Raw genomic sequence first — 12507 nt, forward strand, 5'->3', positions numbered from 1 at the left:
GATACAAAAACAAACCCACACACTTAGAGTCAATTGATCTTTGACAAAGAGCCAAACTCATATTCTGGAAAAAAGACAGCCTTTCCAACAAATGGTGCTAGGAGAATTGGCTATCCATTTGTAGAAAGATGGAACTAAAGCCTTACCTCTCACCATGCACAGGAATCAACTCAAGATGGATCAAAGACTTAGAAATTAGATCAGAGACTGTGAAGCTATGAGAGGAGGGCATAGGTTCAACACTCCAACATATAGGCACAGGCAGTAACTTTCTCAACAAGAGAAAGTGCAGGAAATCACAACAAGAATTAAATTACATGTTTTAACATTTATATGCATGAAGTAGTGATTACTATAGTCAAGCAAGTTAAACTATCAATCATTTTCCGTGGTTACCTTTCTTGATATGCATGGTGGGAGTGCCTAAAACCTAATCCCTTAGCAAAGTATATAACACAGTATTGTTAAAGATATTCCTCAAGCTATATGTTAGATGTCTATACTTACTCATCATAACATAACTGCAAATTTGGTCTCTTTAACCTACTTCTTTCCATTTTCTCACTTTCTCTGCTCTTGATAAACTCAATTTTACTCTGAATTTCTGTTTTCAATTTTTTTACTCTGAATTTCTGTTTTTAATTTTTTTAGATTGTAAATATAAGTGGGATCATGCAGTATTTTTCTTCCTCTGCCTGTTTATTTCATTTTGAATAACATCCTTTTGGGTTAATCCATGTTGCTGTTTATACTCCTGAATGCAATAGACAAATTCAATGTAATCTATATAAAAATTACAATGTTATTTTTATAGAAATAGAAAAAACTACATTAAAATTGACATGGAACCATAAAAGACTATAAATACCAAAGAATCTCAAGAAACAAAAACAAAGTTGGAGATATCAAACCTCCTGCTTTTAAAAGATACTTGAAAACTATAGTTACCATCATAGTATATAGTGACATAAAAACATAGACTGGTAGAACAGAACAATGAGCTCAGAAATTATCTCAAGCATATATGATTAACTATCTGTGACAAAGAAGTAAAGAAGACATAATAGAAAAAGTGTAGTAACAAAATATATTGGGAAAACTAGATATCTGTTTGCAAAATAATAAAATTGATCCTTATCTCATACCATACACAAAAAGCAACTTGGAATGAATTAAAGATTTAAACATAAGTCCTAAAACTTAAAAACACCTAGAGAAAAATGTAGTCAAATTCTAGTTGATATTGGCTTTCTTCATGGTGTTTTGGATATCACACTATTAACAACAAAAGCAAAATAAACAGTGAAACTCCACCAAGCCAGAACGCTTCTCTACACAGCAAAGAAAACAAACAGCAAAACAAGAGACAGTCCATAAACTGGAGAAAATAGTTCCAATTCATACATTTGGTAGGGATTAATATCCAAGATATAATGGCTCATAAAATTCAGTAGCCTCTCCCCCTCTCAAATTATTTAAAATTTAAAAAAGGACTTAAATAGACATTTTACCAAAAAATATGTAAATGGTTAACAGGTATATAAAAATTAATAAATCATTAGTTATTAGAGAAAGGCAAAACAAAACCATAATGAGATTGAATTCACAACAGTTAAAATGGCTATTATAAAAAAGTTAAAAGGTAAGTGCTGTTGGTAGAGAATTTAGACTCCTGTGGTCTGTTGGTGGAAATATATATTATCATAGCCATATGGAAAGCAGTATGAAGGTCTTCAAAAAATAAAAAAGAGAATTACCATATGATCCAACAATGCCTCAGAAGGTATACACACAACGGGGATAAAATAAACACCTTATAAAGATAGCTGTGCATGTTATGTTCATTACAGCATTATTTAGAGTAATAAGAAATCTACCTAGGTATCCATCAATTCATGAATGGATACATAGTGACAAACACTTTTCCTTAGTAGGATATTATATATAGCCTTTTTTTTAATAAAGGGAGAAACATATGTACTTTCTCCTTCTGTGCTAGGCTGATCTCACTTAACATGATGCTCTCCAGGGCTTTCCATCTTCTTGCAAATGATATAATTTTGTTCTTCTTTATGGCTGAATAGAATTCCATTGTGTGTATTTCCCACAGTTTTGCTATCCATTCATCTGTTGATGGTGATCTGGGTTGGTTCCATATTTTGGCTATTACAAATTGTGCTGCTATGAACATAGGTATGCATATGTTGCTGTATTTCTCTGAATTCAACCCCTTTGGAAAGAAACACAGAGGATACCAGTGGGATTCCAGATAATGGAGGAAAAATATCAGCAAAGTTTGAATGGAAAGATAGGAGAGGAGGAAGGCTGATCTTGATTAATGAGGGTCTACATCTGAACATGTGTAAAATTATGAATATGACATGGTTAACCTGGACAACCATTGGTGGGAAGGGGGAAGGGAAAACGGGGACGGGGGAGAGAGGGCACCAAATATAGTTTAAATGTATACTATTTGTGTTCAATAAAAAAATTGTTAAAAGAAAAAAAAATAAAATAAAGGGAGATTCTGCCATTTAGAACAATACTAATTAACTTGGAGGACTATACTGAGTAAAATAAGCCTGACATAGAGATAAAAATACTGCAGGATTTTAAGTTGTTTTATTATTATAAAGTCACAATTAGTTCTTTTTTTTTTCTCCTCTGATATTCCCCTGACTCTCTTTCCTGTCTTTTCTCAGTCAGTCACTAGCACTTGCATATTCTACCTTGAACTAAGTTCTCCATTTCTGTTCTCTGCTCTTTTATCCTGGTCTATCAGGAAGGCTGACTTTTACAGACCAACTTTTTCAGCTACTTCCTGTGTTCCCATATAGACAGCTTCCTGTGGTCTTAGCTCGGGGGTGCCATACCATCTCTTTATGATTTCTCTAAACTACACTCACATCTTTGTAAAGAGTTCTTATATGATGCTTTCATTCATTATCTAGTTTGAATATGTCATATACTTTTAGTGTTTCATCAGAACCCTGATTAATAGATTCTTATTTTAACTGTCCCTTGGACCCATTTTTTCCCGTTCTCATCTCTGGCTCAAATACATATTCGTTATCACCGTTTCTACTGTAAAGCTTTCTCAATGACTTTCTTGTTTCTTCTCATGTGCTTCTCATCCCTCTACCACATTGCTCCAATTTCATGTTGGCAATGGGCCATTTTATGGGCAATTTCATATTGTTAATGGGGCATTTAACTGCTCTAGGGTCAGAAAAAATTAGTGATTACGAGAACCTAGAATTTTAAAAAGTAAAAAACAAACAACAATAATAATTTAAGGCCTCGATATGCTACTAATCGGCTGTGGCTTTTGGCTTTGGGACAGTATCATATCTTTGGACCACATTTTTCTGGATATAATATAATATCTACTTGAGGAGTTTTATTTGGGAAAGAGATGGAGAAAGTACATATAACTTAGTGCCTGAATTTTATAAATGCTTAATATTATCTATTCTTATTTTCATGAAATCTTTCTGACTCCCTATCATTTACAGAATAAAAGACAAACTCTTTTGACACATAGATCTTCTGTAACTTGCTAATTATTTAGCTTTATCTCTCACTACTGTTTTATACATAGCATAAAGTCAGTCACATTAAACTACCAGCAAATTCTAACTTCCTCTTTACTAGAACATCCTTTGAATCTTAGCTCATTTCATTATAATCTTTGCAATGCTTTTGATATTCCTAAGCCACACATATTTTGACTTTCTGCTATCACACCTATGTAGTCTCAAAATATTAGTTCAAATACTACCTCCTTTAGGAAGCTTTTCTTGATTTCCCAAGGTAGATGAAAGCTTTTGCCTCTCCATCTTGCAGAATCCTAAGTTAATGTTTACCCACTTTATTATAATTTCCTCCTCTAGATACGAGCTCTTTTCAGAACAGAGATTGTAAAATTTCAGTTTGATTTGTGAGCACCAGGGAGAGTGGCTGGCACTTAGTAGATGTTCAATAAATATTTGTTGAATGAATATATTCTTTCTCAAATACAATTTCATACTGTTTATAATCCAAGTCATCTCCAGATGACTTGGAAGTAATATTTAGTTCACAATTCTAAGCTTCATATCTTGTTTTGCATCTGTTATGCAGTATCACAGCTTAGCTAATGTGTCACCACATTGGATCACAGTACCACCAAGATGATGCCCACATCGACTCTGTTTATGTTACTACCTGAGATCTGATCTAGAAGCTGACTCTGCCAAAAAAAAGTGACATGCATATGTTCAGTGCCTTATCTTATCAGAACCTCCAAAAATATATGTTGAATAAATCCTTACTGATGAAATATTAACATCAAGTCATCCCATTTGAAGTAAATTAGAGCAAAAAACATGACAACAAAAATATATGTATCACAAGAAGCTGAGAGCTATTTTTGTGGGAGAGATTAAGTAGTTCAGTTTACCTCCCTGAAGCAGCTGTCATAATGGAAAGGAAGGCAAGAATTACAGTAAATCATCTTAATATGTCTTAAATCTTATATACCTGAACTATAATATTCTTGAGAATAATTTACTTTTTTATGAAGTTAATTCTTTCAATTCATTATCGTGGTCAACTAAGCAATAATTGAATTGGCAGTTTAGTTCCCAGTTTCTGATGTTTTATTAATGTTTTTAGAAGCAAATTCTAATCCTTAGTAAAGGCTTCATTATAATTCCAAGTAACACAAATACCATATATGCATGTTCTAATCTATAGAATTTTTGCTTTGAATTTTGGACTAAATAAAGGTCATTTGGGGAAAAATATTTAAAATTGGTGTATGTGTGGTTTTAAAAAGACTTTATGTTTGAAATATTTTTAGTATTTTCCTATATCTGAAAAATTTAGTATTATTTAGTAGCTACTACAATATTGTGCATTTTAATAAACATTTTATGCTTATATAGGTGCAGTATAATTATACATCCTAATCAAATATAGAATATCTGATTATTCAGATATATAATTATTCAAAGTGATATAAGCAAACGTATCAGTTGTTGTATTTCCTTCTGTGTTTTCCTTTCCTATAACTGACCTAGTACCATATAATTGTTTCAGCAGAAAGATGTCAGGGTCCAGTCTTAGTAAGAGTTGAGGTTTGTGTGTTGGTGAGAGGAGAGTTGACACCAGCAGAAAGATATAAAATTCATTTTAGAGTAATGGTGGGGAACAAGGATAGTTGTAGATGAAAGGTAAAAGAGGAGCAATGATGCTGCTGCAAAGTTGAATGGTCCACGTGTCTGAGCAGGCAAAGTGTCTGTTAAAAACAGGTATTGTCATCTGGATTATGAATAGAGAGATGCAGAATTGCATTTAGTGTCCATTTTCTCACTTGGTTTTCTCAAGACACAAATTGGTCCTTTTATGTAACTCACCGTCTATTTTGCCCTGTATCCTGCCTGATAGCTGATGGTTTTTCTGTGTGCACACTTTAGTTTATTAATTTATTCAACACAAATATACTGAGTATGCATGGCATGTCAAACTTTAGGGTAGGTTCTAGAATTAAGTATATGGAAAAAATTACTCTTTGCCATCAGGGTATTTATAATTCAAAGGAGAAACAAAGACATAAGTAGATAATGATAAAGTAATATTAACATTGCCATAATGGAAAATACTTTATTAAAAGAAGCTCACGCATGGCACATATTTTGTGCTTGGTTCTATGCTAACTAAACTTTAACATTACCTTTTGTTTAGCTGTCACAGAAAAGAGGAGTTTTATAAAACTATCATTTTTGCTAGAGGTTAAAACAAATATCTGACATTAGAAGACAACAAAACTGGCTCACCAGGTAATTAAAACAGTATATTTATCAAAGAGAAGTTACACTCAGTTTGTGTTGTAAGGCTCTTGGGATTTAAGAAACATCACATTCTTAAAATAGAGATTCCTGTACTCTAGCACCAGACCTACTCAATTTACATTTCTTGAAAGAGATGTAAGGAATTTACCTAATAAATGATGTTAAATCAAACTGATTTATTGAAGGATAAGTTAGAAATTTTATTACAAAATTTAAATTATTTAGCTCTCTACATGCATGGTTACATACAAGAAAACTATTTCTAGTAACTTTTCAAGCACTTTTGATGAACATTAAGTTGGTTTATTTCAAAGATCTGATACTTATTTTTACCCTTTTTGCAGTTTATTCATTAAACTAATGATTCTATAAAATGCTTTTTGTACAAATGCATTTTTTTCTCTGTGAAATTATTTTCCAATGCTTTCTGGCTAATTTTGGAGATGTAGATGATTAGGGGTTGTCTCAGCATGTTATTCATAAAAGGTCCATGCATAGAGCCATAGCCATAGGCTATATATAGACTTTTTCCACAGTGGGCCAATGAAGTTTCAGCATATTGAACTAATTGATCGTAAGGCATTATTTCATCCAGAATACATGCACCTAAGTTTGCAGACTATGAAAAATATGACCAATTAGATTAGAAAAGAAGAAGAAGAAAATGAGTATAAGTTGTTTACATAAAATATACTTAATCAGGCATGATGACACCTGGTTGTAATCCCAGTAGTTGAGATGATAAGACAGGAGAATCTCAGGTTTGAAGCCAACCTCAGAAATATGAGGCCCTCTGAAAATTAGAACTTGTTTCAAAATAAAGCAATAAAAATAAAATGGGGCTGGGAGTGTAAATCAGAGTATCACACACAACCAAAAGAAATATACTTAATGCAAAGTGCTATTGATTGAAAATATATGAGTTATCCAGATTCCTCATGTACTCATAAAAGAAGTGGGATTTAAAGTATTAATACTAGACATGGTATATATTTATTATTGTTTATTATTATTATTATTATTATTATTATTATTATTATTATTATTTTGTGGTACTGGGGAATGAACCCAGGGGAATTCTACTTCTTAGCTACATACCGAGCCCTATTTATTTTTAAATTCTTTATCTGGAATCAGGGTCTCACTGAGTTGTAAACGTCCTCAGTAAGTAGCTGAGGCTGTCTGCAAACTGTGATGCTCCTGTCTCATCCTCCAAAATACTGGGATTACAAGTGTGTGCCACCAGCTTGGCTTACATGGTGATTTTTAGGGTTGATATAATTGAATATAAAACAGAAAAAATTGGATGATGATAAAAGATATGAACATATAATTTTCCAGATTCTGTAAGCTGCAAATAATTTAGCAGAAAAAATATCAGGGCAAATTTACTAGAAATTCAAGAAGAACTTGATAAAACACAATTAGCATGAGATACTACAAAATATTTATTTCAAATTTGTATGTAACTGCAAGAAGTAAAATTAAATGAGATGAAAGGCAACATTTAGAATCATCTATTACCATCAGAAAGTCTATGGAATTGTCTATTCAATTGTCTATGGAATTGTTAAATACTAATCAAATGTATGGTGACCTTAATCTATTTTAAAGTAGAAGTGTTCCAGAATACATATGTTCATCATGAAAATAGATAAAATAATAAAAGGTGACCCAAATCCCTTAGTTACTTAGAAATTAATAAACACACACCTAATTAAACCTTGAATAAAGGAGGAAATTATAATTTCATGGAATGGAATCAAAAGGGGATTATATCACACTGAAAACTGATGCATGGTAAAAATTTCTCTAGGCTGAAGCTTTATATCATTATTATTAAATGTCTTTATTATTAAAAAAGAAAAATAGAAAAATTAAATGAAATTTGTAATTATCTCAGTAAAAAATAGGTAAAGAACACTGAAATAAATGGAAACCTATAAAAGAGAAGTAATTAAGATAATAGCTAAAACAAGCAATAATTCACAAATAACAGAGTTGTTATTTTGAAAAGCACAATAAAATAATACAAATCTTTTTCATACCCAGATAAAGAACAAAGAAACATAACAAAAGTAGGCACTATTAGGAAAAGAAAGAAAAAATCACCACTGTTACATATGAAATAAAATAATCATAAATACACTCTAAAATCACCCTAAGGCAACACATTTAAAATTCTTGAGAACAAATACTCTCCTTTTTAGATGACACAAGAAATGAAAAATAAAACAAAATAAACCAACTACCAAAGACAACTATTGAAACCAGAATAAAATAAGCTCATAGTTGAGGTTTCTGTTAGCTTCAAAATTAGGGAATTCCAACATTACTTAAGTTGATTCAGACAGCGAAAAATGTTAGAATATAACAAGGTAATTCCTCCCAGAGATAGAAAAATCAGTACTTAAATTTATTTGGAATAACAAAAACCCCAAAATATCCAAAGTAGTTCTGAGCAACACAAACCACACAGGAAGAATTACAATACCTGACTTCAAACTGTACTACAAAGCCATAATAATAAAAAAGCATGGTACTGGCACAAAAACAGATACATGAACCAATGAAGCAGAATTGAAGACTGATTTTTTATAAAGGGTCCAAAAACATACACTGGAAAAAAGATAGCCTATTCAAAAAAATGGTGTTGGCAAAACTCGTTAACCATATGCAGGAAAATGGAAATAAACCGCACTTTCTCACCCTGCACAAGAGTCTATTCAAAACTGATGAAAGATACGGAAATCAGAGCAGAGACCTCGAGGCTCCTTGAAAAGGGCATAGGTCCAACACTGCAACACATAGACACAGATAAAAACTTTCTCAATAAGACCCCAAAGGTACAAGAAACTAAAAGGCAGATAAATACGTGGGACTGTATTAAACTGAGAGCTTCTGTACAGCAAAGGAAACTATCAAGAACCTCAACCAAGAGCCAACCGAATGGGAGAAGATTTTTGCCAACTACTCTCCCAATAGAGGACTAATATCTAGAATATACAGAGAACTTAAGAAACTTAGAACTAAGAAAACAAATAACCCAATAAAATGGGCAAATAAACTAAATAGATACTTTATAAAAGAGGAAATTCAAATGGCCAATAAATGCATAATAAACGGTCAACATCATCAGCAATCAGAGAAATGCAAATAAAATCTACCCTGAGATTTCACCAAACTCCAACTAGATTGACAATCATTCAAGACACAACAAATGCTGGCAAGGGTGTAGAGAAGTGTGAACTCTAATACATTTTTGGTAACCAGTATAGAGGCTCCTCAGAAGAATGCGAATGAACTTAACCATATGATCCAGCAATACCACTTCTACCCAAAACAATACAAACCAAACTACCAAAATAATGCATGCGTATCTATGTTCATAGCTACACAATTCACAATTTCCAAACTATGCAACCAACCAAGATGTCCATCAATAGATGCATGGTTTACAAAACTATGGGATACATACACAATGGAATTTTACTCAGCCATAAAAAGAATAAAATTATGTCATTTACAGGGAAATGGATGGAACTGGAGAACATTATGCTAAGTGAGATTAGTCAGTCACAAAAAATAAGAAATTGAATGTTTGCCTTAATATACTGAAGCTAAGGAGAAAATGGGTCATGGGGGGAACTATGGACAAAGGAGATACTATAGATGAGAAAATAAGATGACCTAAGTGAGGAAGATGGGAGGGGGAAGAGATAAATGTCCTAATGTACATGATGTCCATCCACAAACATATACAAGTTCATCACTAAGAGAAACAAGAGAAGGAGGGAGGGGGAGAAAGTGGGGTGTGAATTGGGTCAGGACTAATTGATGATGTGTGCCTGTATGCCTCTATCATCTTGTGCTCCATTAAGATGTATGATGATAATGCACCAATAAAAAATTAAAACAAAGATATATACATATATTGTGATGTTTAAGTGATATTAAAATTTGATTTGGTAGTCGAATTATACAGATTATTTATAATTTGTATTAAATTAAAATAATTCTTTCAAAATAAGATGTTTGAAAATAAACAATATATGAAGAAGGTATCTGTGAGATCAGCCAGACTCAGAAAATCAAAGGCTGCATGTTTTCTCTGTTATGTGAAAGCTAAATAGAAAATAGCAAACAAAGCAACTACAGATAAATGAGGCAGTATAAAGGGTTTGGGGGAGCAGAGGGAAAAAAAAGAAAAAAAAACTAGGCCGTGTGCATGTATCATTATGAATCTATAATGCATCAATAAGTTTTAAAAATTATTTAAAATTTCCTTCATTATAAGAAAATTGTAATCTTACAGAATAAATTATAAAAACACAAGGCCATATTAATCAATTCAAGGAAGGCCACAATAGTCAAATCAAGATGACATTAGGATTAGAGGCACATAAAGGATAATTGAAAAATAAATTCCAAGATATATACTTTTTAAATGAAAGAGTGGCATTATATTTCACTGAAAAATAAGTGATCACTTAATAAGCAGTGTTGGCACAACTGTTCAGAGATCTATACAAAAGCCCTGTACAAATAAAACAAAAAAGTAATGATTCTGTAAGAATATGTAGAAACTCCACACATAATACAAAAATATGAGAATAGCTATTTGCAAAAGCTAAACATTAGAAATTTGTATGGGAAAGGAGGTACACATTTGATTATAACTTTAAAAAAAATCATCCATAGTACTTTCAATGTGTCAAGCACTAGCCCCCCGAAATAGCACTTTTTGATATCACTTAAGTCTCAACTATATGAGGTAGTTAATATTCTGTTTGTTTTACAGATAAGGACATTGATGTATTGGTCATATAGCTAGGACACTATACAGCAAGGAAAACCTTTAACAAAATGAGTAGCCTAACAATAGATTTGGGGGAAATTGTTTATCATTCCAAAGTATTGAGAGAGGGTTATTATCAATTTTATACAGAGCTTGTACAAATAATTAAAAAAGGTGAAGGGAAGCAAATCACCCAATAAGACAAAAAAAATATAATCCAGGCATGTTGCATGGAATAGGAAATTCAAATGATCCACCCATATAGGCAGAGTGTACAATACTTGAATAGGCAATACTTGAATTTATTGTTAATAGGGGATGAGCCAGTTAAAGCACTAATGCAACATCAGTTATACCTCTTCAAGTGATAAATATCAGTAAGATTCAGAGTTGAGTTTTTGAGAAGTCAGACTTATTTATTTACCACTAATAAATTTATACACAAAATACAAATGTGGAATATTCATTAAAGAACCATTGTGTAAAAACATCTAGCATAGATTTTCATAGGCTTGAAACCACTACCTGATACATCAGGGTAGGTAATAATTTTACAAGTTGTTATAGCAGGTCCAAATCTGCTAGAGGCCACTCCAGACACTTTGCATTTCTCATTTAATCTTCCCACAAACTTTTAAGGTATTTACTGTTACAGCTTCCATTTTGCCTATGATAAGACTGAGGTCAAGTGATGAGTATGTTGTCCAACGTTACACAGTTTCTAAGTGGCAGCCTCAAAATTTGAGCCCTCCTCATTTTGTCTTCTGGATCCCAAATTAGAATCCTTGATGAAATTCAAACTGCCTAAAGTAGGCATATTTCTTTTGTTGTTGTTGTTAATACAGTCCACCTATTTAAATCTACAATTGTCTCTAATTTGGAAACTAGGTTTCATTTCCTTAGGGAGAATTCAAAATTAAATGAGGACGACTTACAAGATACAATGGCTGTAAAGATGTTTACACTTAGGAAAGCCAGCATTGTTTTTAAAGTCATTTTCATTGATTAAAATTTTGAGCTTGACTAAATAAAAGTCAGAAAATATGGCTTAACTATAAGGACTCTTTTATTTGTCAGAATTAAGTATAACTGTAGTTTTGGAGAGATTAAATTTCTAAACAATCCAAATAATAGTTATTCAGTTTCTTCTTTCCTTCCCTTCCCTTCCCTTCCCTTCCCTTCCCTTCCCTTCCCTTCCCTTCCCTTCCCTTCCCTCTCTCTCTCTCGTTCTCTACCTATCTATATATGATATAGATAGATAGATAGATATAGATAGATAGATAGATAGATATAGATATAGATAGATATAGATATGTATATCATATATTTTATATATAGTATATATATAATATATATTATATGTATATATATAATTTTAGACTAAGATTGAGCCTAGGGGGATTCTACCTATGAATCTTAACACAAGCCCTATTTTTTTTTTTTTTGTATTTTGAAACAGGGTCTTCCTAAATTGGTGAGGCTGGCCTGAAACCTGCAATTCTCTTTTTTCAGCTTCTTTAGTACTAGGTTACAGATGTTCACCTCTGTATCCTATTCCAAAAGATAAGATTTCTTAATTTGAATTAGATGCTGTGTTTCAACAAAAATTTCCTCAGTTTAATGTAAAAAAAATGCATCAAAGAGAATACAGTGCATTGAGGTAAAGGACAAATAAGACTGAGCTGGAAACAGCCTGTTCAGCTAAAGAATTCCAGAGGAGCAAAATAGTCACCAAGCAATTACTTGCGAGGGATGTGTTTATTAGTTATTTTTAAAGTGCAGATCCAGTAATAATTTCAGTCTGTCTCCAATGAATGTTAAACTCAATAAAACTACATTTTAATTTTCAAAATGCTGTGTTTTAAATAAATGCAG

This window comes from Muscardinus avellanarius (genome assembly GCF_963383645.1).
Source record: "Muscardinus avellanarius genome assembly, chromosome: 9".
NCBI lineage: Eukaryota > Metazoa > Chordata > Mammalia > Rodentia > Gliridae > Muscardinus > Muscardinus avellanarius.